The sequence below is a fragment of the Balaenoptera physalus genome, assembly GCF_965194825.1.
Source record: "Balaenoptera physalus genome assembly, chromosome: 18".
NCBI lineage: Eukaryota > Metazoa > Chordata > Mammalia > Artiodactyla > Balaenopteridae > Balaenoptera > Balaenoptera physalus.
The window spans coordinates 13,138,141-13,163,934 of record NC_138899.1 but is presented as its reverse complement, the minus strand read 5'-3'; the positions used below and the strand labels follow the sequence as shown (position 1 = coordinate 13,163,934).

At 40.0% G+C, this 25,794-nt stretch overlaps 1 long non-coding RNA gene across 1 annotated transcript in view; it reads left to right on the top strand.

Annotated features, from left to right (window-relative positions):
- Positions 1 to 9,193, top strand: part of LOC309647411 — a 137,497-nt gene extending 128,304 nt beyond the window's left edge. Inside the window, exons 2-3 of the long non-coding RNA XR_014256029.1 lie at positions 1,380 to 2,214; positions 2,580 to 9,193. This is a non-coding gene — a long non-coding RNA (uncharacterized lncRNA). The remainder of the gene's footprint in view (positions 1 to 1,379; positions 2,215 to 2,579) is intronic.
- The last annotated feature ends 16,601 nt before the right edge of the window (positions 9,194 to 25,794 follow it).

Below are 25,794 nucleotides of genomic sequence, written 5' to 3'. Positions count from 1 at the left end.
CATATCTTTGTTTCTGTCTAACTGCATTTAGTTTGCACTTAATAGGTCTTTGAAAACCGTGTGGAAAATGAGGCAGCACTAACTTCAGTTGCTTGAATGTCAGGCACCTAAAAACACACAGAGAGACAGACTAAATTAAGCAGGTGAGCCTATAAATATGCTTAAAAGGTCTATGGCCAACTATAAAGGCATCTTTTGAAAATTAAAAATATTGGTTCCATCAATTCTCTTTTGGATCCCTGCACTAAGCTCTCTTGGCTTTGTAGGGGAGTAACTCAAGGCAGCGTTTGGACCATTTTATTTATGGAATGTAATTTCTGAGGCAATAATAAACCATTTAAGCCGGTTCTCAGCCCCCATTTATTCTCTGAGCAGGGAAGTGCTTCCCTACTTGCTCTCAGGGCACGCATCAGATGGGTACCGGTAAGCTGTGCAGCCCTGTGTGGCCAACATCCACTCCTGCAGTGTTCACACTCCCTCCGCAGCCTGGGGGGCTGACCCTCTGCTTCATTAGAGCCGAGCTAACCATAGTTATTGGCATTGGCTTTTCATTCTCAAGGATAAACACTTTGGAATGAGAATCAGGAATCTCGGCTTTCCAAACTTGCTCTTATTAGCATGGATGTAGCCAGAGATGGGCCTTACGGCTTGCTGAAGAGGGACTTATTTCATTTCACTCAACAATTGTTTCCTTCTTTAAAACCTATTTTTTTCTGACACCACTGTTTAGGCAAAAGTGAAAGGAAGCAATTCACACTTAATTTTTCAATGGAGTTGGAGAATGCCATGCAAAGTTTTGTCTGAGATTGAAGGTGGGATTTTCTGTGGTTTGTGGGAAGATGCTGGTTAGTCCTTAGAGATCAAATTGTGGTCTATAGACAACATCACCTGGAAGATTTTAGACATAAGGAATCTCAAGCCCTCCATCTTCTTTTTAACACAATCCCCAGGTGAATCATTTACACAGTAAAGTTTGAGAAGCACTGGTTAGGATGTTGTCTTTCACTGAAGCTAATGCAGATTAATTCCAGTGGCATTGGGCATCGAAAGGAAAATTAATCCAGTTGGACTTCATACTCTTTGGTTTTTAAGAACCCAGCATCTTCTTTTGCCCACCCACGTCTAGAGACGTTTTCGTATTTGGCTCTGTTCTCATGGCTTGTTCATTATACTCATCATCTTGACTCCTTTTGCAGCTAAGCTGGACCTCACCATAGAGGGTGAAGGTCGTCTCTGGGTGGGTTCCATGCCAGTGTTGGACTTAAGGTCAGAAATTCCCAGAGGATGTTGGAACGTTCAGCTACTCTAGTAACATCCTGGATTCTAAAAGTTTCAGGCAAAACTTGCGTAAATAACTATGAGTTTTCATTATAATTAAGATTGTAGCCCTGATATTTTTATGAATGAACAAGTAAGCTTAAGAATCACCTTGGAAATATCTAAAATACATATTTATAACAGAATAGCATATTTGAGATGACCGTGGATTCTATCATTACACTGACGGAATATTAACATGCCTGATAGAACTGGGAACTTAATAGCAGTTAACCAACAAGTGCTTGCCATGTCTTCAGTTGCCCCAAGCTGCGAAAATTACTTGGAACCGGTAGATATATTTGCATTGTTTGGGATCCATTTTTAAAAATACACTGAGTGATATTTTAAAAGATAAAAGCTCTGTATTTTAACACAGGGACACAGGGTCTGAGGAGTACATCCAGTTGAGATCTACATGAAGCCACCTCTAAGAATGAAAAGTATGGTGGAAGAACAAGAAACAGAATGCTTACTGGGCTCCAGCCTTGGATAAGTGGAAATGTTCCGTACGTAAGCAGTGGCTCATATACGTGAATTCTTGCATAGAGAATGCTCCTGTGTGGAGAGATGAGTGTATTTTCCACTTAACACCTGTTACTTTTGATACGTGTGCATTCGTATGCATAGGTTTCTTTGTCTTAAAATCGCAGTTCCTGCTGCATGTGGCTTAGGGAAATTGTGAAACTGTGAAGGGCAGGTCCTAAAACCCTCCCATAGCTGGGTATCTGGCGCTCCTCACTGTTCTTTCACCATCCTCAGGAGGAAGTCAGGACAGTCATTAAGGAAGGAAAAGGAAATTGTGCTGCAGCCCAGCCTCTCCCCACCGGCTCAGACTGGATGGAGTGAATTTATTCATCTTTGCATATTGCTCACAAGAGTGTAAACCTGTGCAAAGTTATATTTTTATTATTATTTTTTATTTTTTTTATTTATTTTATTTTATTTATTTATTTTTTTAAATTATTAGCACCTTTAATTACTATTTATTTTATTTTATTTTGGCTGTGTTGGGTCTTCGTTTCTGTGAGAGGGCTTCCTCTAGTTGCGGCAAGCGGGGGCCACTCTTCATCGCGGTGCGCGGGCCTCCCACTGTCATGGCCTCTCTTGTTGCGGAGCACAGGCTCCAGACGCGCAGGCTCAGTAGTTGTGGCTCACGGGCCTAGTTGCTCCGCGGCATGTGGGATCTTCCCAGACCATGGCTCGAACCCGTGTCCCCTGCATTAACAGGCAGATTCTCAACCACTGCGCCACCAGGGAAGCCCATATTTTTATTATTTTTAAGGTCTAACATAAAACAGGTTTATTCTCCATACCTAGCCAAGATGTGGGTGACCAGAGAAGACTCTAGTCTGGATGGGGAGATAGGAAAGTCAGGGCATTTGGGGAAAGATGGCAAAGACCACAGGTCTTGAGAAGTTCGGGCTTCCTAGGTGGGAGATTTAGATGTTCAGGGGAAGAGGAAGTGACGACACAGAAGATCATTTCCTTTGCCAGCCTGAGCATGAGCCCACTGTCGGCCGCAGAATACTTAGGTTTGTAGACCACCACCACGAACGACCACCCAATGACAAGGAACCACAGCAAAGAACGAGCTCTGTCTTTACAGTTTTGTTTTGTTTTTTAATTTATTTTATTTTTGGCTGTGTTGGGTCTTTGTTGCTTTCTCTAGTTGTGGCGAGCGGGGGCTACTCTTGGTTGTGGTGCGCGGGCTTCTCGTTGCAGTGGCTTCTCTTGTTGTGGAGCACAGGCTCTAGGCGCGCGGGCTTCAGTGGTTGTGGCACGTGGGCTCAGTATTCGTGGCTCGCGGGCTCTAGAGCTCAGGCTCAGTAGTTGTGGTGCACGGGCTTAGCTGCTCCGCGGCATGTGGGATCTTCCCAGACCAGGGCTTGAACCTGTGTCTCCAGCATTGGCAGGCGGATTCTTAACCACTGCGCCACTAGGGAAGCCCCTGTCCTTACAGGTCTGAGGAGAAACAAGACACCAAGCAGAAAGAGCACCATCGCACAACAGGGCAAGTGCCAGCCTACAGCTTTCCTGAGCTGGCTCCACCCTCCCTTTTAGCCTCCAGGCTGTAACCTCTGTGGGCTGGGATGAGAGGACAAATGGAGGTCCTGTCCAGATACCAGATATTTAAATTTGTAAATTATACAGTGCAGTCCCTGGCTGAAGGGCAGGGACTTTGAAAGGATTGCATCAATTTTTATAGTCTTCTTCCTTTAGAGAGAGCCAAATTTAGACAAATTTTTACAATTAGAAAGCAGGTGATTAATTTTCCCTGTTTCTAAATAATGCCAAGGGGAAGAATGCCTCTTAGTCCCAGGCAACCCCAGTTCTGATTTTTCACCTGATGCGATACCACCAATGACTGTGTCTCCTGGGCCACATACAAAGGTCTAGCGCAGGCCTCCAGGGGGAGAATCATTCTCATTATGTTCCCAGACTTAGAAAAAGAAAATAAACTCTATTTCCAAAACAAACGCTAAGGGCCTATGCAAAAATATAGCCTGAGGGAAATGAGGAGAAATGAACGGTTTTTATAATAATCCCTTAAAAGGGGAAATGTCACTTTAATTTAATTGGGGCTTTGCTATTACATTTCTTCTCTATCTGTGACACAATTAAACTCTATTATCTAAAGCACTGACCCAAGATGAGCTACTTTTTCTCAAAAAAAAAAAAAAAAATCTTCCTGACATCATTTTTCTAATGTCTTTTGTGAGTCCTTTGGTTCTGAATTAATTATTCAGAAGAAAGGAGAGTGAATCAGAACTTCAGTTGGAAGGTTTTGGGGCATGAGTAGTTTTGAAAAGCATATTCAACATTGTAATATAGATTTATTTCTAGAAAAATTTAAAAAATGTTTTGATGATACAAACCATAGGAAGTAAAGGGTGACAAATCCTCACTAGTAGGGACACATAAAAGACAGTCATCTGAGTACCAGCAACTCAGCAGCACCAAGACACTGCCCCAGGAGGGATGATCTTATCAGAATCTTGAACTTGAACACCTAGTAATACATTTATGCTTTTAAAAATATAACACCCTGTCTAATATTGTATTTTCTCTTCATATAATTCACACTGTCCGTGACATTTGGAGTCTACCTTTGGGTATCAAGAGCCTTGAAGTCTGTTCCCAAACCTGGGAGCTGTAACTTATTATTTGGGGTAGAATTCCTCCATCCTTAAAAATGTGCTTTGCCCCCTCTATGGTTACCGTTTATCAATGTTTTAAGACAAGTAACTAGAAACCCTTTCTAATCCTAGTGGATAGTTGCCAGGTAAACACAAAGTAACAGTTTGCTAAAGATCTAAGGGGAGTGGAGAAGACACAGTGTAAGACATGAATATCGTTAGAGTGTGAAAATGGTACTCCATGTTGGTTAAAGACAGGGGCAGGCATGTTTTTTTTTTTTTTAACTTAGGAGATGTATCGTTTAGGATGTTTCCTCCCAAATTAAATAAGCTATCAGGCAGAACGTGAATCATACGAACTCAGAAAAGCCTTTCAGAGGGTCTTTTAATGTGTTCATATTCTTACAGTAGTGGATGCCTTTCCTCTCCATCTTAGTTTCAGGTGTGAACGATGCAGGTAGATAAGGCTTAGGACATGCATGTGCCTCAATTCTTTCCTCTTCTGGGTAATTCTGACTCGGCAGCAGCAAGGGTGGGGGGACCTCAACAACCTAAGGGTCTTCTTCTACCCAGATCTACCCGTTGGACTCCGTTCCCATTACAAAGTTTAGATAAGAGAAATGCCTTGAATGCTACACAACACAAAGCAAATGCCCAATAACATTTGTTGAACCAATGAATAAATGAGTATTAAAATATTGCGGGGACTACCTCCCTGTATTAAGAATAATAATTAATGGAATAAAACAGGAAAGAATCATTCAATTTGAAATCCCAGGAATTGAGGTCAATAACCAAAATTACAAAACAAATCAAACAGAACATGTGTAGGGGAGTACACAAGGGCGTAGGAGCGTGTTTAAAGAGATAAGCCAACTGAATTGCTCTCAGAATTGCCTCTAAATTGTAGCATTCACCTACACGCTCCACAATGTTGCCATCATAATTGTCCAAACGTGGGAAGACCAGTTAATGAGTTGGTTTTTTCTTAAAGGTGGATCTTAGAAATGGGAACCAGAAAGTAGAAATTCTTATAGGAAAACCTACAAAGTAAAGGGAATAAAGCATTAAAACGAAAACAAACCAACAAACACCAAAAAGAGGGGAAAAAAAAGAAAAAAAACCCAAACCAAAACAAAAACCTCTAGAGAATGAACTCTTTTTATTTATTTATGAGGCTGTATTTCACTGTTTTCAAATTAGACTCACTTATTATATTTTATATTTTTATTAATCAGCTTATTTAACATATTTAGACAAGTTATAGACAAATTGTATACTTAATCATAAAGCTGGGTATTCAACTAAAGGTCTTCATTCTACATGGATCATAAACATGACCTTGGGAGCAACATTTTTCCTATACTTCTAGAGTTCCGTGTGTTCTTATGTGTAGAGATCACTTTGAAAATAGAACATGAGGTCTGAGGAATGAGTGCCTTCTATCATGTCCCCAAAAGTGTATGTTTTATTTGTCCCTTAACCTATATATTTGTCAAATTTTAAATTGACTAATTTCTTGCCACATTAGCATACATTGTGGGAGGGGGAGAAAGACGGCCCAAATTTTTTGTTGGTGTATACTTTAAATAAAAAAAAAAAAAAAAGTGGTCCAGAAGTTTAAAAAGAGCAGCTTCAAAACTCATCAAACACAAAAAATCCCCAAATTAACTTTTATTTCCCCTGTGGCTTTCCAGAATTGTCAACAAATGAAGAACAACAAAGAAAGAACAGATATTATGTAAATGAAAGAGACTAGAAGTGTTATATAAATATTGCATTCCCCATCCCTAGCTCCCTTTCCTACTTTATTTTTCCCCCATTGAACTTGCCATTTTCTAATATTCTATATGATTTTTAACTTTGTTTTCCTCTGCCTCTGCAGAAAGTAAGCTCCATGAGGTCTGGAATTTTGTATGTTTTATTTTCTGATGCATCCCCTGTGCTTAAACAGTGACTGGCACATAGTAGGTACATCATAAGTATTTTATGAATTGAATAAACCTAATGCAGGACTACAAATATCATGCCAACACATGCAGCTCAGAGCCCCAATTTTCTATCAACATTTATTTAGAACAGTATATGGTATCAACATTTATTTAGAACAGAAGCACAAAGTTAGTGTTTCTCAAGGACTACCAGGTCATACTTAACAGAAACAATAAACTAAATAACATTTCTATGGCACTTAAGCAAATTGCAAAGTTCTTTCTCTTGCACTGTCTCATTTGATTTCCCAGCAGCCTCTTGGGGAGCTTTTTCCATTCTTACCATGTCACAAAGGAGGTCTGAAGCTCGGACAGGTGAAAGGATTTATCCTAAATCACCAAACAGAGAAAGTGCTGGAGCTTAGATGTAAGCTGCATCCTGAGAAGGCAAAGTTTATCTAGGCTCTCTTCAGCCACATGACTTCTTATTTCTGGATTCTTCTCAAGCTGCCCTCCATGCAGCATCCCTGTAAATGGCCATTTCAGCAACCAATGACTTGTCATAAATGTATCCAGGTCAGATTGCTGAATGCTCCATAATTTCAGATAACTCTTACTTGACAACCGTGTTCTTGTAGTTATTATGAGACACTATTTTGTCAAATGAAACAGAGAGGGTAATTATCTAAGGTGGTTTCATTTCCTTTCAGTCCTGTCCCCTAATTAATTATAAACAAAATACAGTTGACACTTGAATAACACAGATTTTGAACTCTGCGGGTCCACTTATACACAGATTTTTTTTCAATAAATAGCACTACAGTACTACATCATCCACAGTTAGTTGAAGCAGTGGATATGGAACCAGGTGTACAGAGAGCCAACTGTAAAGTTATATGCAGATTTTCAACTATGCTGGGAGGGGGTCAGCACCCCAACCCCTGCATTGTTCAAGGGTCAACTATTGATATAATACAGTAAGGTGTCAGACACTCTGCTGGACACTAGAGATTCAGTAGTGAGCAAAAAGGGCTTCAGAAAATGATGGTTTCCATGATAAAAACTCTCAGTAAACTAAGAACAGAGGGGAACTTCCTCAACTTGATACAGAATATCTACAAAAATCCTACAGCTATTATCATACTTGATGGTGAAAGACTGGAAGATTTCCCACTTAGAGAAGGTACAAGGCAAGGATGTCCCCTTTCACCACTCCTTTTCAACATCATACTAGAAGTTCTAGCTACTGCAACAAGAGAAGAAAAGGAAATAAAAGTTATGCCAATTGGGTAGAAAAATATAAAACTGGCTCTGTTCATGGATGACGTGGTTGTCTATGTGGAATATCCAAAAGCATAAATAAAAAACTCCTGGAACTAATAAACAGTTATAGCAGGGTTGCAAGATACAAAGTTAAAGCTCATCACTTTCCTATATAGCAGCAAAAAACAAGTGAAATTTGAAATTAAAAACACAATACTATTTACATTAGCATCCCCCCAAATGAAATACTTAGATGTAAACCTGGCAAAATATGTATAAAATCTATATGAGGAAAAGTATGAAACTCTGATGAGCAAAATCAAAGAACTGAATAAATTGAGAGATATTCCATGATCATGGATAGGAAGACTCAATATTGTCAATTTTTCTCAATTTTGTCTATAGATTCAATGCAATCCCAATCAAAATCCCAGCAAGTTATTTTGTGGGTATTGACAACTGATTCTAAAGTTTATATGGAAAGGCAAAAGACTCAGAGTAACCAAAACAATATTGAAGGAGAAGCACAAAGTCAGAAGACTGATGCTACTGAGCTTCAAGACTTACTGTAAATCTACAGTATGAGGACAGGGTGGTACTGGTGAAAGAGTAGACAAATAGATTAATGGAGCAGAATAGAGAGCTCAGAAATAGACACTCATAACTTACCTACAAAACAGAAATAGAGTTACAGATGTAGAAAACAAACTTATAGTTACCAAGGGGGAAGGAGGGGGATAAATTGGGAGATTGGGATTGACATATACACACTATTATATATAAAATAGATAACCAATAAGGACCTACTGTATAGCACAGGGAACTCTACTCAATACTCTGTAATGGCGTATGTGGGAAAGGAATCTGAATAAGAGTGGATATATGTGTATGTATAACAGATTCACTTTGCTGTACACTTGAAACTAACACAACATTGTAAATCAACTATACTCCAATAAAATTTTTTTAAAAATAATATTTTCCTAATAAAAAAATATAAAGTGGCCTTGGGAATTTCGTGATCCAAAGGGGAAATTGAGTTGGTGATACATTTAGTTTGGGTTTAGTGAGAAAAATTTATACAATTTAAACTCAGTTGATGTAGGGCTATTATTGCTAGCTCTTCTAGTGTAAAAATGGCTTCTATGTATATTCTTACCACTCACTGTGACAGCCTATCATTATCATCACGAGGCTAGAGGTAATATTGTGATATCAGCATGTCCAACGGCATCCAGCACTTGAAATATGTGGATAATGGAGGAGAAACAAGGTTTGAGAAGAGCTGGAAGCTGGTTTGAGGACGATTCTACCAGTAATTACATATATACAATTTCTAGTAGAAGATTCTCATTAATACCTACTTTAAACAGAAATTCTGGGCTTCCCTGGTGTAACAGTGGTTAAGAATCCACCTGCCAATGCAGGGGACATGGGTTCGAGCCCTGGTCCGGGAAGATCCCACATGCCGCGGAGCAACTAAGCCCGTGTGCCACAACTACTGAGCCTGCGCTCTAGAGCCCGCGAGCCACAACTACTGAGCCCACGTGCCACAACCACTGAAGCCCATACACCTACAGCCAGTGCTGCACAACAAGAGAAGACACCACAATGAGAAGCCCGCTCACCACAACGAAGAGTAGCCCCTGCTCGCCATAACTAGAGAAAGCCCGCACACAACACAAAGACCCAACACAGAAAAAAAACCAAAACCCAGAAATTCCCTCCTCTCAGAAATATACTTGATAATGCATTTATTTTTGACAATGAGAAATACACTATACCATCTTTTTTTTTGCCTGGGAATTGCACAAAACAGAAATTTATGAATTTTAAGGTGTATAGGATAAAACCTGTGCATTATTACAAATAGTAAGTATATATCTTTGTAAAGTCATATGCATTATATATCCCAACCAAAATAATAGAAAATAAATTCCAACCAACTATGTTAAAAAAGAGACTGGTTGTCTTTCTTTTCTCCGCAGAAAGTATGACAAAATCATTGTCACATGAAGACATGATCAAAAACTATGCTGCCAACAACATTGGAATCAAAAAGTATTATAAAGTAAACTCAAAATGGATAAAAGACCTAAATGTAAGGCCAGACACTATCAAACTCTTAGAGGAAAACATAGGCAGAACATTCTATGACATAAATCACAGCAAGATCCTTTTTGACCCACCTCCTAGAGGAGTGGAAATAAAAACAAAAATAAACAAATGGGACCTAATGAAACTTAAAAGCTTTTGCACGGCAAAGGAAACCATAAACAAGACTAAAAGACAACCCTCAGAATGGGAGAAAATATTTGCAAATGAAGCAACTGACAAAGTATTAATCTCCAAAATTTACAAGCAGCTCATGCAGCTCAGTATAAAAAAAACAAACAACCCAATCCAAAAATGGGCAGAAGACCTAAATAGACATTTCTTCAAAGAAGATATACAGATTGCCAACAAACACATGAAAGGATGCTCAACATCACTAATCATTAGAGAAATGCAAATCAAAACTACAATGAGATATCATCTCACACTGGTCAGAATGGCCATCATCAAAACATCTACAAACAATAAATGCTGGAGAGGGTGTGGAGAAAAGGGAACCCTCTTGCACTGTTGGTGGGAATGTAAACTGATACAGCCACTATGGAGAACAGTATGGAGGTTCCTTAAAAAACTAAAAATAGAACTACGATAGGACCCAGCAATCCCACTACTGGGCATATACCCTGAGAAAACCATAATTTAAAAAGAGTCATGTACCACAATGTTCATTGCAGCTCTATTTACAATAGCCAGGACATGGAAGCAACCTAAGTGTCCATCAACAGATGAATGGATAAAGAAAATGTGGCACATATATACAATGGAATATTACTCAGCCATAAAAAGAAATGAAATTGAGTTATTTGTAGTGAGGTGGATGGACCTAGAGTCTGTCATACAGAGTGAAGTAAGTCAGAAAGAGAAAAACAAATACCGTATGCTAACACATATATATGGAATCTAAAAAACAAACAAAAAAAATGGTCATGAAGAACCTAGGGGCAAGACGGGAATAAAGATGCAGATCTACTAGAGAATGGACTTGAGGATACGGGGAGGGGAAAGGGTAAGCTGGGACAAAGTGAGAGAGTGGCATGGACATATATACACTACCAAACGTAAAATAGATAGCTAGTGGGAAGCAGCCGCATAGCACAGGGAGATCAGCTCGATGCTTTGTGAATACCTAGAGGGGTGGGATAGGGAGGGTTGGAGGGAGGGAGATGCAAGAGGGAAGAGATATGGAGATATATGTATATGTATAACTGATTCACTTTGTTATAAAGCAGAAACACACGATTGTAAAGCAATTATACTACAGTAAAGATGTTAAAAAAAGTATTATAGATGACTATCAAGCAGTAAATTAATAAAAATACATTGTTTTTCTGGAAAAAAAAGAAATAGACCCTCATAAATACAGCCATCTGATATTTGACAAAGGACCAAAAGGCAATAAAATGGGGCAAAGATAATCTTTTCAACAAATGATGCTGGAACAACTAGACATGCACATGCAAAAATATGAATGTAGACACAGACTTTAAACCCCTTACAAAAATTAACAGAATGTATCACACACCTAAATGTAAAATGAAAACCTATAAAACTCGCAGAAGGTAGCATAGGAGAAAACCTTGATGACCTTGAGTATGGTGATGCCTTTTCAGCTACAACACCAAAAGCACAATCCATGAATGAAATAATTCGTAAGTTGGACTTCAATAAAATTAAAAATTACTGTTCTGCAAAAGACTATGTCAAGAGAATGAGAAGACAAGCCAGGGAATGGGAGAAAATATCTGCAAAAGCGCATCTGATAAAGGACTGTGATCCAAAACATACAAAGAACTCTTTTTTTTTCCTATTAGAACGACCAAAATCCAGAACACTGACATGACCAGATGCTGGCAAGGATGTAGAGCAACAGAAACCTTCATACATTGCTAGTGGAGAGTACAAAATGCTGCAGACACTTTGGCAGACAATTTGGTGGTTTCTTAACAAAACTAAACATACTCTTACCATAAAATCCACAATTGTACTCCTCCGTATTTACCCGAAGTAGTTGAAAACTTACGTCCACAAAAAAACCTGCACGTGAATGTGTATAGCAGCTTTATTCATAATTGCAAAAACTTGCAAGCAGCCAAGATGTCCTTCAATAGGTGAGTCGATAAATAATCTGTGGTACATCCAGGCAATGGACTAGTATCCAGTGCTAAAAAGAAATAAGCCATCAAGCCATTAAAAGACTTGAAAGTTAAGTGCATATTACTAAGTGAAAGTAGTCAATCTGAAAAGGCTATATACTGTATGATTCCAACAATATGACACTCTAGAAAAGGCAAAATTATGAAGACAGTAAAAATTTCAGTAGTTGCCAAGGGTTGGTGACAGGGGAGGGATAAATAGGTGAGCACAGAGGATTTTTAGGGCAGTAAACTACCGTGTATGATACTATAATGGTGGGTACAGTCATTATACATTTGTCAAAACCTGTCGAATACACACCAAGAGGGAACCCTAATGTAAACTATGTACTTTGGGGGATAAAGATGTGTCAGTGTTAAGTTCATCAGTTACAACAAATGCACCGCTTTTCTGGAGGATGTTGATAATGGGGGAGGTTATACATGTTTAGGGGTAGGGAGTATATGGGAAGTCTCTGTACTTTCCCTTTAATTTTACTGTGAAACTAAAACTGCTCTGAAAAAAAAATAGTAAAGGCTTAATACACACACACACACACACGCAAACACACACACACACACAGAGTCTGATGGTTTCATGTCTGCCTATCAATGTTTGTGTGCTTCCTCAAATGTCATCAAGAAGAGGTAAATTAGGTTGGAAATTTTGCAAAAACAAGATTTCTCTGCTTTCATAGTTTTCTGAGAAAACTCAACCTGGCCAAAGCCAAACGTTTTATTATATTTTGAAAGCTTGTGTCCCTAAATGAAATCATGAATGCAAAATGACCCTGCAATTGTCTTTTGCATTTAAAATTCTCCATCTTTCCTGGCTTTTATAGTTGTGTATGTGAAAAGGTCAAGTGAGAACGTCTAATAACAGGACTAATGGTCTTCCTTTCACACTACTCCTTCAGCCTGCCCTGCCTCCCAATTACGACTGGGGCCACTCTTCCCAAACCTCGTCCAGAGCAGAGGCTTAAAAGATGCTTCCTATTGTACTGGGCACTGACTTTGCGGTGTTCTGGAAGGTTGTTTCCCTACAATGCTGCCACATTGATGTGGCCCTTCAGCGTGAGGCTCACATGGTGCATTCAGTTTCACGACTTTAATCCCAATGAGATGATTTCAATTTAGCACGTTTTGGAAAAGAAATCCGATTGCTAATATAAGAAGTGTCTGGGCTTCTCTGGTGGCGCAGTAGTTAAGAATCCGCCTGCCAATGCAGGGGACACAGGTTCGAGCCCTGGTCCGGGGGGATCCCACATGCCGCGGAGCAACTAAGCCCGTGTGCCACAACTACTGAAGCCCGCGCGCCTAGAGCCCGTGCTCCACAACAAAAGAAGCCACCGCAATGAGAAGCCCGCGCACTGTGACGAAGAGTAGCCCCTGCTTGCCGCAACTAGAGAAAGCCCGCACGCAGCAACGAAGACCCAACGCAGCCAAAAATAAAAAAAAATAAATTAAATAAATAAATTTTTATTAAAAAAAAAAAATGAAGCGTCTGATTGTTCTTTACTTACACTGCAACCACATCCTAACCGCAACTACCTAAATCATTAGAACTCCAAGGCTCAAGTTCTCGTAATTTTAACAGTGGCTGTTCTGGTCATTCTGACACTGCACATTATAGGGTTATCCTGATCCCTTTCATCTGGGATACTTTTCTGTGACTAGGATGTCCATTTCCTTATTTGCCTGAGATCAGCCTAAATCCTATGTACTAGGAGACCGTTAAGAGTTACACGTGGCTTTGTGATGATATTTAAAGCATGTGTGTGCGTGAATTATAATTATCACTCCCATTTATTGAGTACCAACCATGAACCAGTCATTATGCTAGGTGCGTTACATGTGCTATCTCATTTAAAACTCCCAGTAATAATTATAGGACATAATTATCACTGGAGGGGGTAAGGAACTTGCCCAAGGTTGCACAGTGGAAATGCTGAAACCCAAACAGGTTTGTCTGATCTCAAGCATTACATAGGACTGCCTCTTCACTCCAATTCTAGGATTTTTAAAAGGGTTCAACCACGCTCACTTAAATATAATAATAGTAAATACATAGCACTTACACTCATCATGAGGCAGGCACTAGTACTGCTTATATATTATCTCATTTAATACTCATGAATAAGGTAGGTGCCATTATTATAGTTGGGGAAACTGAAGCCTACAGTGGTTAAGGATCTTGCCCAAAGATCTTTGCACACAGCTTGCAACTTATAGAGTCAGAATTTGAAATATGACAACCTAGTACCAGAGGCCTTGCTGATAACCACTACATTATATTAGCTTCTCAGCTTAACAAATACCTTTGAAGATACTTTTGCAAAATCATTAGAAGTGTAAAAATTTTCTTTGAAGCTACGTAAGTGTATCCATGTGCACATACTGTACACTACACCCATACACAATTTGTAAAACCCTTTCTTCACCATATGAATCATTTACAATTTGAAAATTTACCATGCCAAATAGATCCTGCCTACAGAGAATACATTTAGAATTGTCCCCTTTTTCCCCTACCAGACAAATCTACACGGATTTCTTGGACACCAAGCCAAACAGGACAGGAGAAAGAATCAACCTGTGGGCATTTCATTTTCATTGGTCCATTCCAGGATGAAGGAGGAGAGCTTATTTTGGTGGCATCCAGCATCACAGACAGAAACCCAAGGCGCAGGGCGCTCAGGGCACTGCCGGACACTTGGTCAGCTGTGAACTCAAAATCTTCCTGTTGTTGTTTCAGTGCCCTTCTGCCTAGCCCTGAACACAGTCCTATTCTCTGTTCTGTTCTCTACATAAAGTGTTAGCAATTTATTTAGGGCAGAGCTCTGATTTGGATGTCAAATAAAACTGATTGATTTTATGATTCTGTAAAGGTTACCTCAAAAGGTGAAACGATTTCTGCTGCAGAAGAGCGCCCATAAATCCCAGCTATTTGTGACAAGACCTGTCCCACTGCGGGAAGATGGATTCTTGGATCTGCATCTAATCTAGAAGAGAAGGCAAATTTTCCACCAGACGTGGTTTAGGAGCTCATGCTCCTGAGGCATCAGGGAAGGTGACATACACGAAGACAGCATGGTTAAAGGAGAATTTGTTTTCAACTTTTCCTAGGGCTGCACCATGAGAATGAGAAATGAAATCGCCATGCTATTCCATCAGCAAAATAAAACAACGATTCTCACACCTGTTAGTTACCTCACTGCCATCAGTTAAGAGCCCTGGAACATGTTGCCTCCAAATGGTTGAGAAGGTCAGTGTGTGACTAAAAGCCTTCCGACTCTCTCACCTCTTCCAAAACTCCCGAGAGGCAAGGAGTCTTCTTGTTGGGTCTCACAGACTAGGCGCTCAAATACATTTCATGAACTCTTTGATACATCTTGAATTTCCTCATATCCTCAAAACTCTTTGGGATTCTTGGCCCAGCAAATGGAGGATGGGAGCCATGGGAGATGGTGACTATGGTAGAAAAGTGAAGGAGGAGAGGGATGCAGGGTGTGTGTGTGTGTGTGTGTGTGCACGCGTGTGTGCACCTGTCTATAAAAGCAATGTCACAATGGATGGATGGGCAGGGGTGCATACTAGTTTAAAGCAAGAGGGTCCACGGAGCATGTTTACTTATCATGACAATTGGCCTCAAATAGCTACCAAAAGCAAGACAGTAGGGAAAACCGGAGGTTACTTAAAAACACAGAGTGAGGAAAGGGGATGAAACCACGTTCTGTGCGCCAAGCAGCACGTCAGGTACTTCACGGGGTCATCCTCTCTAGAGCTCAGAATTAACCACAGGGCAGAGTGTGGTTCTGCTCCGCAGGAATGTGGCTGAGTGACACCATGTACAAATGACCGGCACAGTAACAATTCCAGCCTGGTCTTTTGGCTGCGGTTACTGCCCTTTATTCTTCTCAATTCCTGCTCTCACCCACCTGGTTCAGGCCCTCACTGCCAATGGCTAGCCTGCCCTGCTCTCTCCTTAGTCCTTATGGCCTAATCAGATTGTGTCGATATCCAAGTCAGACCATGTTGCTCCTCTTTCATTCCTTGAAGCAGCACCAAAGGACCCCACGATCTGGCCCTTGCACTTTCTAGCATCCTCTCAGATCACCCCTCAGCCTCTCACTTGCCCCCCTGCCTTATAGTTTCCCTACATGCAGCTGGATATTCCTCACCACCATACATTAGCTATTCCATCACCTATTTCTGGAACGTTCTGCCCCTCCCATCTGTGCCTGGTTGGTCTAACATCATCTGACACTTAGCTGAGACCTCAATTCCTCCAGGGATCTTGCCTGATTTCCAAGTTGATTTAGGGGCCCTCCTGGATGTTTCCAGAGCATTCTCTATATTCCTGTGCCATAAAAATTTACCACATTATGTTAAAATTGCCTTTCTATATCATCTATCTCACTAGTTTAAAATTCTTTAAAGGCAAGGGCCAAATGCTACATGTTTTTGTACACACGGGGCTTTAGATGCAGTGCCTTTAAGAAAGTAAATTTAAAAAATTTGCTTTTCTCTATTATGTATAAAACACATAGAAAAGGGAGATTTGTCTTAGATAGAGTGGAAATGTGATTAATCTAAATTGCTCCTGGAACGATACTGGTGGGTGGGCAGCGGGCATGAGAGAAGATAGGTTTATAAGAGGAAACAAACAGGAGGGCATTCAGTGGGAAACAGCCTCATATCCCAACTCTATAGTCAAAGAGCTATCACAGTCTGTACCCAGTTCTTTCCGATTTTCTTCTGGTCACATGGAAGAGTTGGCCCTTCTCTGGACTAAAATTTATCACTTCATCTCTAGATCCCATCCTCTCCTTCCTCCTGAAGGCTCTCAGGTCATTGATTATCCCTCTTTAACTCTTGAATTCTCGATTGATTGAGGCCTTCCATCAGAATTTACACATGCGCTGGTCTTAGCGCTTCTAGGTAAAGAAAGTAGGTTTCATATATTCTTTACCTCCACTCTCGTCCCTAAATCTATAAGAATAAAGGAACATAAATGGTGTAGACGCAATAGGACAAAGAAAAGCAGGACAGAAATCTACAGTGGATGAGAAATGTTAACCAAGTTTTGAAGCTGGAAAGAGGATGTATAAATGGTCATTGACTTAGCAAAGGAAAAATAGCTGAAAACTGTGTGTCTGCATAGAGAAATGCCAACTAGAAGCAGATTGATTTGTGCTGTAAACCCCAGCACACACTGAGGGATAGGAGGTGTGAGGTATGGTACCTCAGAAGGCAGGTTTATAAGGTATGGTTGAAAACAGGATTGGTTATAGAAGAAGCAAACTCCTAAATCTCACCACTCACTTTGCAAACAATTAATCACCCTCCCCTAGCTCAGCATTAGAAGGTTTGTTTTTTGGAACACTTTTTGAAGCAGAGGCTCTCCAGTCTCAGAAACACTGCAACCAGTGGAAAGAGGTAGTGAGTCATTCACCTTGAAAACAAGAAAATTCAGTGAAAGTCCGTAAACTGATAATGATATTCTCAGTCCCTTCTCCCCTCAACTCACAGATTACTGGTAACCAGATGTGGGTCTTCAGGAAGTAGACTATAGAATTCTTCTGTTGAGAAAACGACTCTCTGTAGCAGCCAAAGAAGTGCAGGTGGATAACTAGAGTTAAATCCCAACATAACTTTGCTGGCAATGTACTGTGTCTGATAAAGGAGGAAAGAGATTACTCACTAAGAAGCTGAAAGAATTAGCTAGTATGTACTAGGAGGAACTAGCAGGGTACCCCTGGGATTAGATTTTAAGAGTAATTGATCAAGGGGGCCAGAATATAAAGGCATATAAGCAAGAATACATTGATTTGAGGGCATTTTCTTAGAACATGGGATTAAATACTCTGGCTAGGATCCCAGGGGTTGGAGCAAACTCACTGTTAGGCAAGCCTGTACATGCTTGCCTCACACTGAGGAAAACTGAAATGCCTGGATTTCTCTGGCAGATGGCAGAGGAAGGCATAAAAGGTGGAGAAAGGTAGCCCTGCTGGAATAGACATACTACATGAGGCCCAAAGTCCCTCTTGAGGATTCTCCTCAAGAGGGTTCAGAGGATGCAACAGTCACCTAGGCCATCAGGAATGCACTGGCAAGAGAGTAAACAGCATCAGTAAGAAGTTCAGCTTGTGCTGCATAAGAATTTGCAAGTGTTTTGAAGGGAAAAGTCCCAAAGAATGTAAGACCCACCTCAAACTGTTCCTCTTCTCTCACAGATCTTGGTCCCTCAAGTCCTGGATGATTTGGTAGCCTTGTGATACCTGTCATCAGATGTTTTACGTATATTGTCATATGTTTTTAGTTATATTTTGTAGAGGATTATTCTGCAATGAACTACTTTGCCACTACAGAAGTAGACATCCCTCCAGCTTTTTTAGGTATTTAGGTTTTTATACCTAAATATGAATATAAGCCCATAAATAATGAATATGAACCAGTAATCAATAAATAATGAAAATGTACCAAAAGTCAGATCTCCAGAGACAATTGAGAAAATTGACTAACTTGAGAGGCAGATACAAAAAAACAATAAAGAAAAAACAAACTTTGAGAGATGCATGTGGAGCAGGGGGCAAAAAAATATGTAGTATACTTAACAGAGAAATAAGAGAAGCTATTGCAGCCATGAAAAAACAACAGGATATCATCAAAATGGAACATCTGAAGAATAAGTAGAAGCTTTTGAAACTTAGAAATCATTATTTCTAAAATACTATATTCTAAAATATAAATCAATAACTCAGAGAAGATTTGGAGGATAAAGTTCAAGGTAAAGTAGAACAAAAAGGTGAAAAAGAAAAGGAAAAGAAAAATAAGAAAATAGAAGATCAATTCATTAGGTCCAATGTTTCAGAAATAGGAGACAAAGAAAGAAGAGAAAAAAATTATCAAAGAAATAACAGAAATATTTTTCCAAAATTAAAAAAAGTGTAGAAAATTCCTGAAAGAACACAATGACTGAAAATATAAACAAGACACATTATCATTAAACTTCAGAATACTAAGGATAAAAAGATAATCTCAAAAACTTCCATAGGGGCTTCTCTGGTGGCGCAGTGGTTAAGAATCCACCTGCCAATGCAGGAGACACGGGTTCGAGCCCTGGTCTGGGAAGATCTCACATGCCAAGGAGCAACTAAGCCTGTGCACCACAGCTACTGAGCCTGCGCTCTAGAGCCCATGAGCCATAACTACTGAAGCCCATGCTCCTAGAGCCCGTGCTCCCAACAAGAGAAGCCACCACAATGAGAAGCCTGCACACCGCAACGAAGAGTAGCCCCCGCTCGCTGCAAGCAGAGAAAAGCCCACGTGCAGCAACGAAGACCCAATGCAGCCAAAAATAAAATAAATAAATTAAAAAAAAAACTTCCATAAAGATAAAATATGTCACATATGAAGGATCAAGAATTGGAATGGCATCAGAATTCCCATTTACAATAGTGAGAGCTAGAAGAAAATGGAACAAGGTCCAAATTCTGGTGGAAAATGATTTTCCACCTAGAATTCTCCAAGACAAACTATTAACTAAGTATGAGCACAGATTACTCCCACTTCCAGACATTTGAAATCTCAAAAATTTACCTCCGGGGGCTTCCCTGGTGGCGCAGTGGTTGAGAATCTGCCTACCAATGCAGGGGACACGGGTTCGAGCCCTGGTCTGGGAAGATCCCACATGCCGCGGAGCAGTTAGGCCCGTGAGCCACAATTACTGAGCCTGCGCGTCTGGAGCCTGTGCTCCGCAACAAGAGAGGCCGCGACAGTGAGAGGCCCGCGCGCCGCAAGAGTGGCCCCCACTTGCCGCAACTAGAGAAAGCCCTCGCACGGAAACGAAGACCCAACACAGCCATACATACATACATACATACATACATACATACATAAATAAATAAATAAATAAATAAATAAAAATTAAAAAAAAAAAAGAATAGCCATTTAAAAAAAAAAATTTACCTCCTATGCATTTGTTCTTAGAAAGATACTAGAGAATTTTCACTACCAAAATGACAGAGTAAACCAAGAAAGCCAAAGACATAGAATCTAGGAAACAAGGGGCTCCGACAGAGGAAGAGGCTGTGGGAATTGATCCACAGGATTCTGGCAAAGAAAATGCCAGGATGACAGCCCTTTGGCATAAAGAGAGAGCAACTGGGGTGGATTGGAGCAGAATAACAGAGGTTGACAGTAAGAAAGGCTTCAGTAACAATAACAACTATGAAAATGGACCTGATTTATTTATGTGTTTGACTATACTAAGAGGAGTATACAATTCTCTTGGAGAGGTTGGGGAAGAATTAATGATCAGCACAAAGAAATTTAATGAAAAACAAACTGTACAAGAAAGAAAAAGCAATAATAGTGTACTTTGTGGCTCAACATGAATAATAATTATATAGTAAACACTAAATATTTATTTAAATAAAAAATTGTTATATAACCATTTTGGGAAAATAAGGGGAAAAAATATGTATGTGGGTACATAGGTTTTCTCTAAGAGTACTTCCACCTCATCTTTCATAGCAGGGAGTCAATAGAAATGTCCAAAACGAGCATTACTTAGAAATACAATGGCAAATATCAACATGAACAGCTAAAAACATTAAGCATGTTTCTAGGAAGTAAGTCCTGGAGATGGAAGGTTGAGACAGCGGAATTATAGTCATTTTATTAGCCTTTGAGCCATTTGACTTTTTAAAATTTTGTACATGTATTGCTTTGATTATATATATATATGTATAATTTAAGACCTAATCACTTACACAATAGGAAGAGCAATCAGTGAGTCACAAACACTTACGCATGTACCAGTCTCTCCCATCTTAAAACAAAGAACACCATAAACCTCCCTTGACATTTTGGCTTCTTCCTTTCTGCTCCATTTCCTTTTCTTCACAGACCAGCTTCTCTAGCAGTGATTGTTCTCACTGTCTCCATTTCTCACTGGCCACTTAATCATCCCCCGGCCTTACTGATCTCTTGCTCAACCCCATACATTCATTTTCCTTGTTTGACCATGTTATCGACTTCTCTTTTGGCTTACCTCCCACAGTTTCTCCTACTCTCTGTGCCCCTCTGGTCACTCCTTATCTCCTCATCCCTCCAAAGCTTCTGCTTTTTCTATTTGACATGCAAATGTGCTCAGAAAACCTCTCTCAGTCCCTGTAACTCAATTCCCAGGTTATTTCCTAGGTTCTTCTCTGGACTGACCCTTAAGCAGAATGTCTCCTCCTTGCTTCCAGATTTGCTTGCTTCCTCACCTGCTCTCATCAGATATGAGGTCACCAGGTTCCCTTGAAGTATGCCCTGAATCTCTGAGCCTTTTGCTTACTATTCTGCCCAGCCCCATCTTCTAAGGCTGCTGCCTGGGCCAGAGAATCTGGTTCCTGCTTGTCCAGGCAAACAGTATGCATGACAGCCCTCAGGAAGGAAGGAGCAAGGTATGTCAGAGGGACAGAAAAAGAAGTCCATTACTCAGTTTTCCTTCTTTGTGATGCTGTGCATCTATTAAGTGTTTTACCTGAGTTCCTTCTCTTTCCTCTCCCTGCTCCCACTAACTGATATGGTCTTACTAGTGACATACATGTCATTTAGCTCATAGGTGGAAGACTATTGATGAGAATGATGGAACACAATGGAACAAGAGGAGGAGAGGGCATCACTCACATAATCTAGGCTTGGAGATGGATGGAGAAACTGGCAGAACTTTGGGTTACGTTCCTTTGAGAGAAGAGAATCGCTCACTTTTGATGTGTCAGGAGAGTTAACTTATGTTAGTTTGGGGTATTTTTTGAACTGTCAAGATGAGAATAAAGATGTGGTGGATTTTAGGCAACCGAGTGGACTATATTAGGCATATATCAGCTCTTTTTTTTAAGTGCACATCACCATCACCTTTCCAAGAATATGTTGAATTCGTTCTGGGGAATGACTCCCCTCCATTGTGTATTTCATCTTGGCAAAGGAAACTGGTTGATCTTGGGAAGGGGAATGCATGCTGGCAGCCAAAAACAAAACAACAAAAAGGACAAGTGTCCATTGCAAGCTCCACCAAGTATAGATATGTCTATTGCCATATTTGGAGAATAAACTCAAGATTTTTATAATGTCCATAAAGATGTCTGAATTTTCAGCACTGTACAATGGAAGTATATGCAATTTACTATACAATTACTATACAATGGAGTCAAGCATAAATGCAGATCTATCAAAATCAAATGTTACAGAGTAGGGCCTTCTTATCAGCTCTAATCTCTTTTCAACAAAGAATTGAAGAAAGTTTAACCTAGATGTGGCTACAGGATGTGTGTCAAATTTGGTTTTCTCTTCCGCTTTGAGTGTTCAGCACCAGCGATCTCTGTGTGTCTCTCTTTGTCCCAAGTATTCCTTCCATTATTATATTTAATAGAAATTGCAGCAAATTCTGTCTCTCAGATTAATTACTCAAAATTCAGCAACTATGTTCTCGAGCTCTAGTTACCTCTATTCTTAGTTACACAGAACTTAAGAAGATTCTTTCTGTTTCCAGTGTACCTGTAAAATTCCTTCCCTTTATTTATTGCCTGAGACTAGCATTTTTCTATTTGGGAGATGCATTTTGGCAAATGTCTTCTCCTCACCTCACTGATCTCTCCTTCTACCTTTTTCTGAGCCCTCCTCAATCTGCCATCATACCCTGCCAAATACCCAGTGGGATTTCCTCTCTGCCCAGATACCCATTTGTGTTTCTCCTAAATACATAGTGGCAAACACCTGGTGTTTGACAATTTCACACCCGCAGTTGAGTACCTCTCAGAAAGCACCTTGGCCTGATCTGACTGGAAGGTAACTGTCCATTCTCTAGTGCATGCCTTCCTTTCCCCCTTTAATTTTCCTCTTAATGGTATTTTTTTAAGGATGTGAAAGGAAAAATATTGAAATTTTAATGGTAATTTCTGATCCTTGCCTAGGTGGATTGTGTTTACCTGCCTTCTGATGTTGGTAAGAGGGAGAATTTATTGTCTTACCCTTTCTGGCATTACCTTTTTTTCAGTTGTTGAATTGCTTGCATAAAAGTGCTTCTAGGTGACTGAACTAATTGTTTGGACTGTAAAGGAATCAGACAATTTGATATGAAATCAAACCCCCAGTCTCTTTTCTTCACTATTGTGCTTTGGTCTAGTCATTCTCATAAGAGGGTGAAACTAAGGCTTTTTAAATGAGCTAGAGATTTCAGAGATGGATATAAAATATTACAGCTTAAATGATCATTAGAGACCATCTGATCCAAACCATGCATGTTAAAAATGAAGAAACCGAGGCTCATCAAATGGAAATATCTTACCCATAGTTAGAGAAAAGACTATTCTCATATTCATAACACTACCAGGCACTGCTTCTCTTTCCTGAAAGACATAGAGAGTGTCATCTAGGAAAATTTAAAGTGCACATTCAATATAGCCTAGCTCTTGTTACACGGTTCTGCCTGGTGCTTTGGTCAGAATTGAGAATCTCCTCTCTTCTCTTAAAAATGATGACAACAAAATCAACCACCTCGCTTTCCTGGTCCCTGGCTTCCAAGAAGTTTTGCTGTCATCTTTCCCTCCCTAACCAGTGATCTCCAGCTGCTGTCCTGATGGCCTCCAATATAATCCCTCACTGTCTTGTCTGCATTCCCACCTCACCTGGGAACTGCTCTCCCCCAGCCATCACCAGTGACCATCTGACTCCCCGATTCTGTAATTCCTCCATTGCCCGCATTTCACCTCGTTTCTGTATTTGGCATTAATGACTTATTCCTTCATCTCTTCCCTGAGTCAGACTGTTAAGAATTCTTTGGTATGTCACTTTTTAAAAGCAGTTTTAAGTTATTTTTTTATTATAGAATGCTTGAGAATTAGAGTAAAGGACAAAAGTACGATCTGTATTCCCATGTTTCTAACGAAACAATTACCCATTTGATATATTTCCTTTTGGTCTATTTTCACATTTCATATGTGTTATCTCAATTATTTTCTGTGTTCCTGCCTATCTTTCATGCTTTTAATCATGAAAGCAGAGATTGGGGTAATGTACTTTGAAGATGGAATGGGCCATGAACCAAGAATGTGGGCAGCTTTTAGAAACTGGAAAAGGCAAGGAGAGAGACTTTTCCCCTGGAACCTCCAGAAGGAATGCAGATGTGCCAACACCTTGATTTTAGTGTGCAAAACCCATTTTGGACTTCCAACCTCCAGAATTGTAAGATAATAAATTTGTGTTGTTTTAAGCCACTAAGTTTGTGGTAGTTTGTTACAGCAGCCATAGGAAACTAATACAATCCCCTTCCCTACTCGAGGCCAGAACTCCAGGAGCTCCATACAAAACACCATGGCTTTGTTCTAGTGACTCAGGGTCTCCTTCTAAACTCTATCACCCACCTGCAAGTTCACGGCTTCTCCTCATTTTGCTACTTTTGCCCAGGCCTTGGGTTCTTCCTCTCTACCCTGCCCCTTTGGATTTGGATTAGTGAACTGGGTTGACTTTTTACCTGGATGCTCTCTCTTGATAAGTCAACTTTCATCTCTTCAGTGTCTGGCCTCAGTATCTAAAATCCTAGGCCGAGAATAGCACTCTGAGGTCAACACTTGTCTAAAAGGGGAGATTAGACAAGGGTTTTCAGATCCATAAGACATGGACAATTTATCATTATCCCAGAACTTTCCTGAGCTCCGGACTCATATGTTCAATAACTTATTGGGCATGTCTCCCAGGATGTACCCATAGATACTTAATATGTCAAAAAGTGAACTCACAATTTCCCCAAGTCCTAACCCTTCTCTTGCATTCTTAGTCCTGGTTATTGGCAACACCCAATCATCTCATCCTCAAACCTCAAAGTTATTGTGGATCCCTCCTTCTCCCTATGAAGTGTAGGCCACCCTATGCTCCAATGTGGAGAGCTTGGTCAGTTGTTTACTTTGGAATACTTATAGCTTACCATTCATCAAGGACCATAATTATAGTAGACTTTATTATTTTAGTATAATTTAGCTATCATTAGCCATTAATAAAAAATGCATATAATATTAATATATAAACAAATATAGTATTCAAATTGGTTTGTCAATTAATGAAACAGGCCAGAGTGAATATCTCCCCATATGCAATGCATGTTCCCCTTACTAACTAGAAAACTGCACAGGGCCTCTACCAGTATAACAGCAGGCTCTTTCTTCTCCAACTACGGGTACTTCTAAATTCTTCTGGAGGTCACAGCAAATTAGGCTTGTATTATAGAAAGAGGTTATTCCTGTTTTCAGTTTACCCTGATAATAGCATTTAAAGTGATCATTGTACATCATGATACAGGCGTTGATATTTTGATCATATGCGGGAAGGGGTAGCATCCCACACTTGTCATTGCCGGTGCTCAGAAAGTGCTTCTGGGTTAAGATACAGATGTATTGAAATTGGATCCCAGGGGCTCCCCAAGTGATCTCTCAGTGACTTCATCTTGTAGGGACCCATTGACCTCCACTGCCTTATTCTCACGCTCAGTTGGAAGAGTAAGAAGTCAATCTCCTTTAAGGATTCCCTGTCCTGTGCGTTTTGTCCTACTGGGGATGACAGACTTAAAGACCCTATCAAATATTTACTAACAGATGACTGCTTAGGAAGTGCAAGTGACACGGAGATGTACAAGCCATGTGCTTTTTGGAGTGTAGACTAGAGGGTTTGTAATTGTTATGTTTCCAAATGGGCTCCAGCCTTATTGTTTTTCTGTTTATAAAAATATACGTTCTCATTGCCAAAAAGTGAAGGTAAGTATAAACTAAGATATATAAAATAAGTGCCGTCTTAAATCCATCACTGAGATTTAGTTACTGTTTACATTTGGTTCATATTCTTTCAGGATTTTGT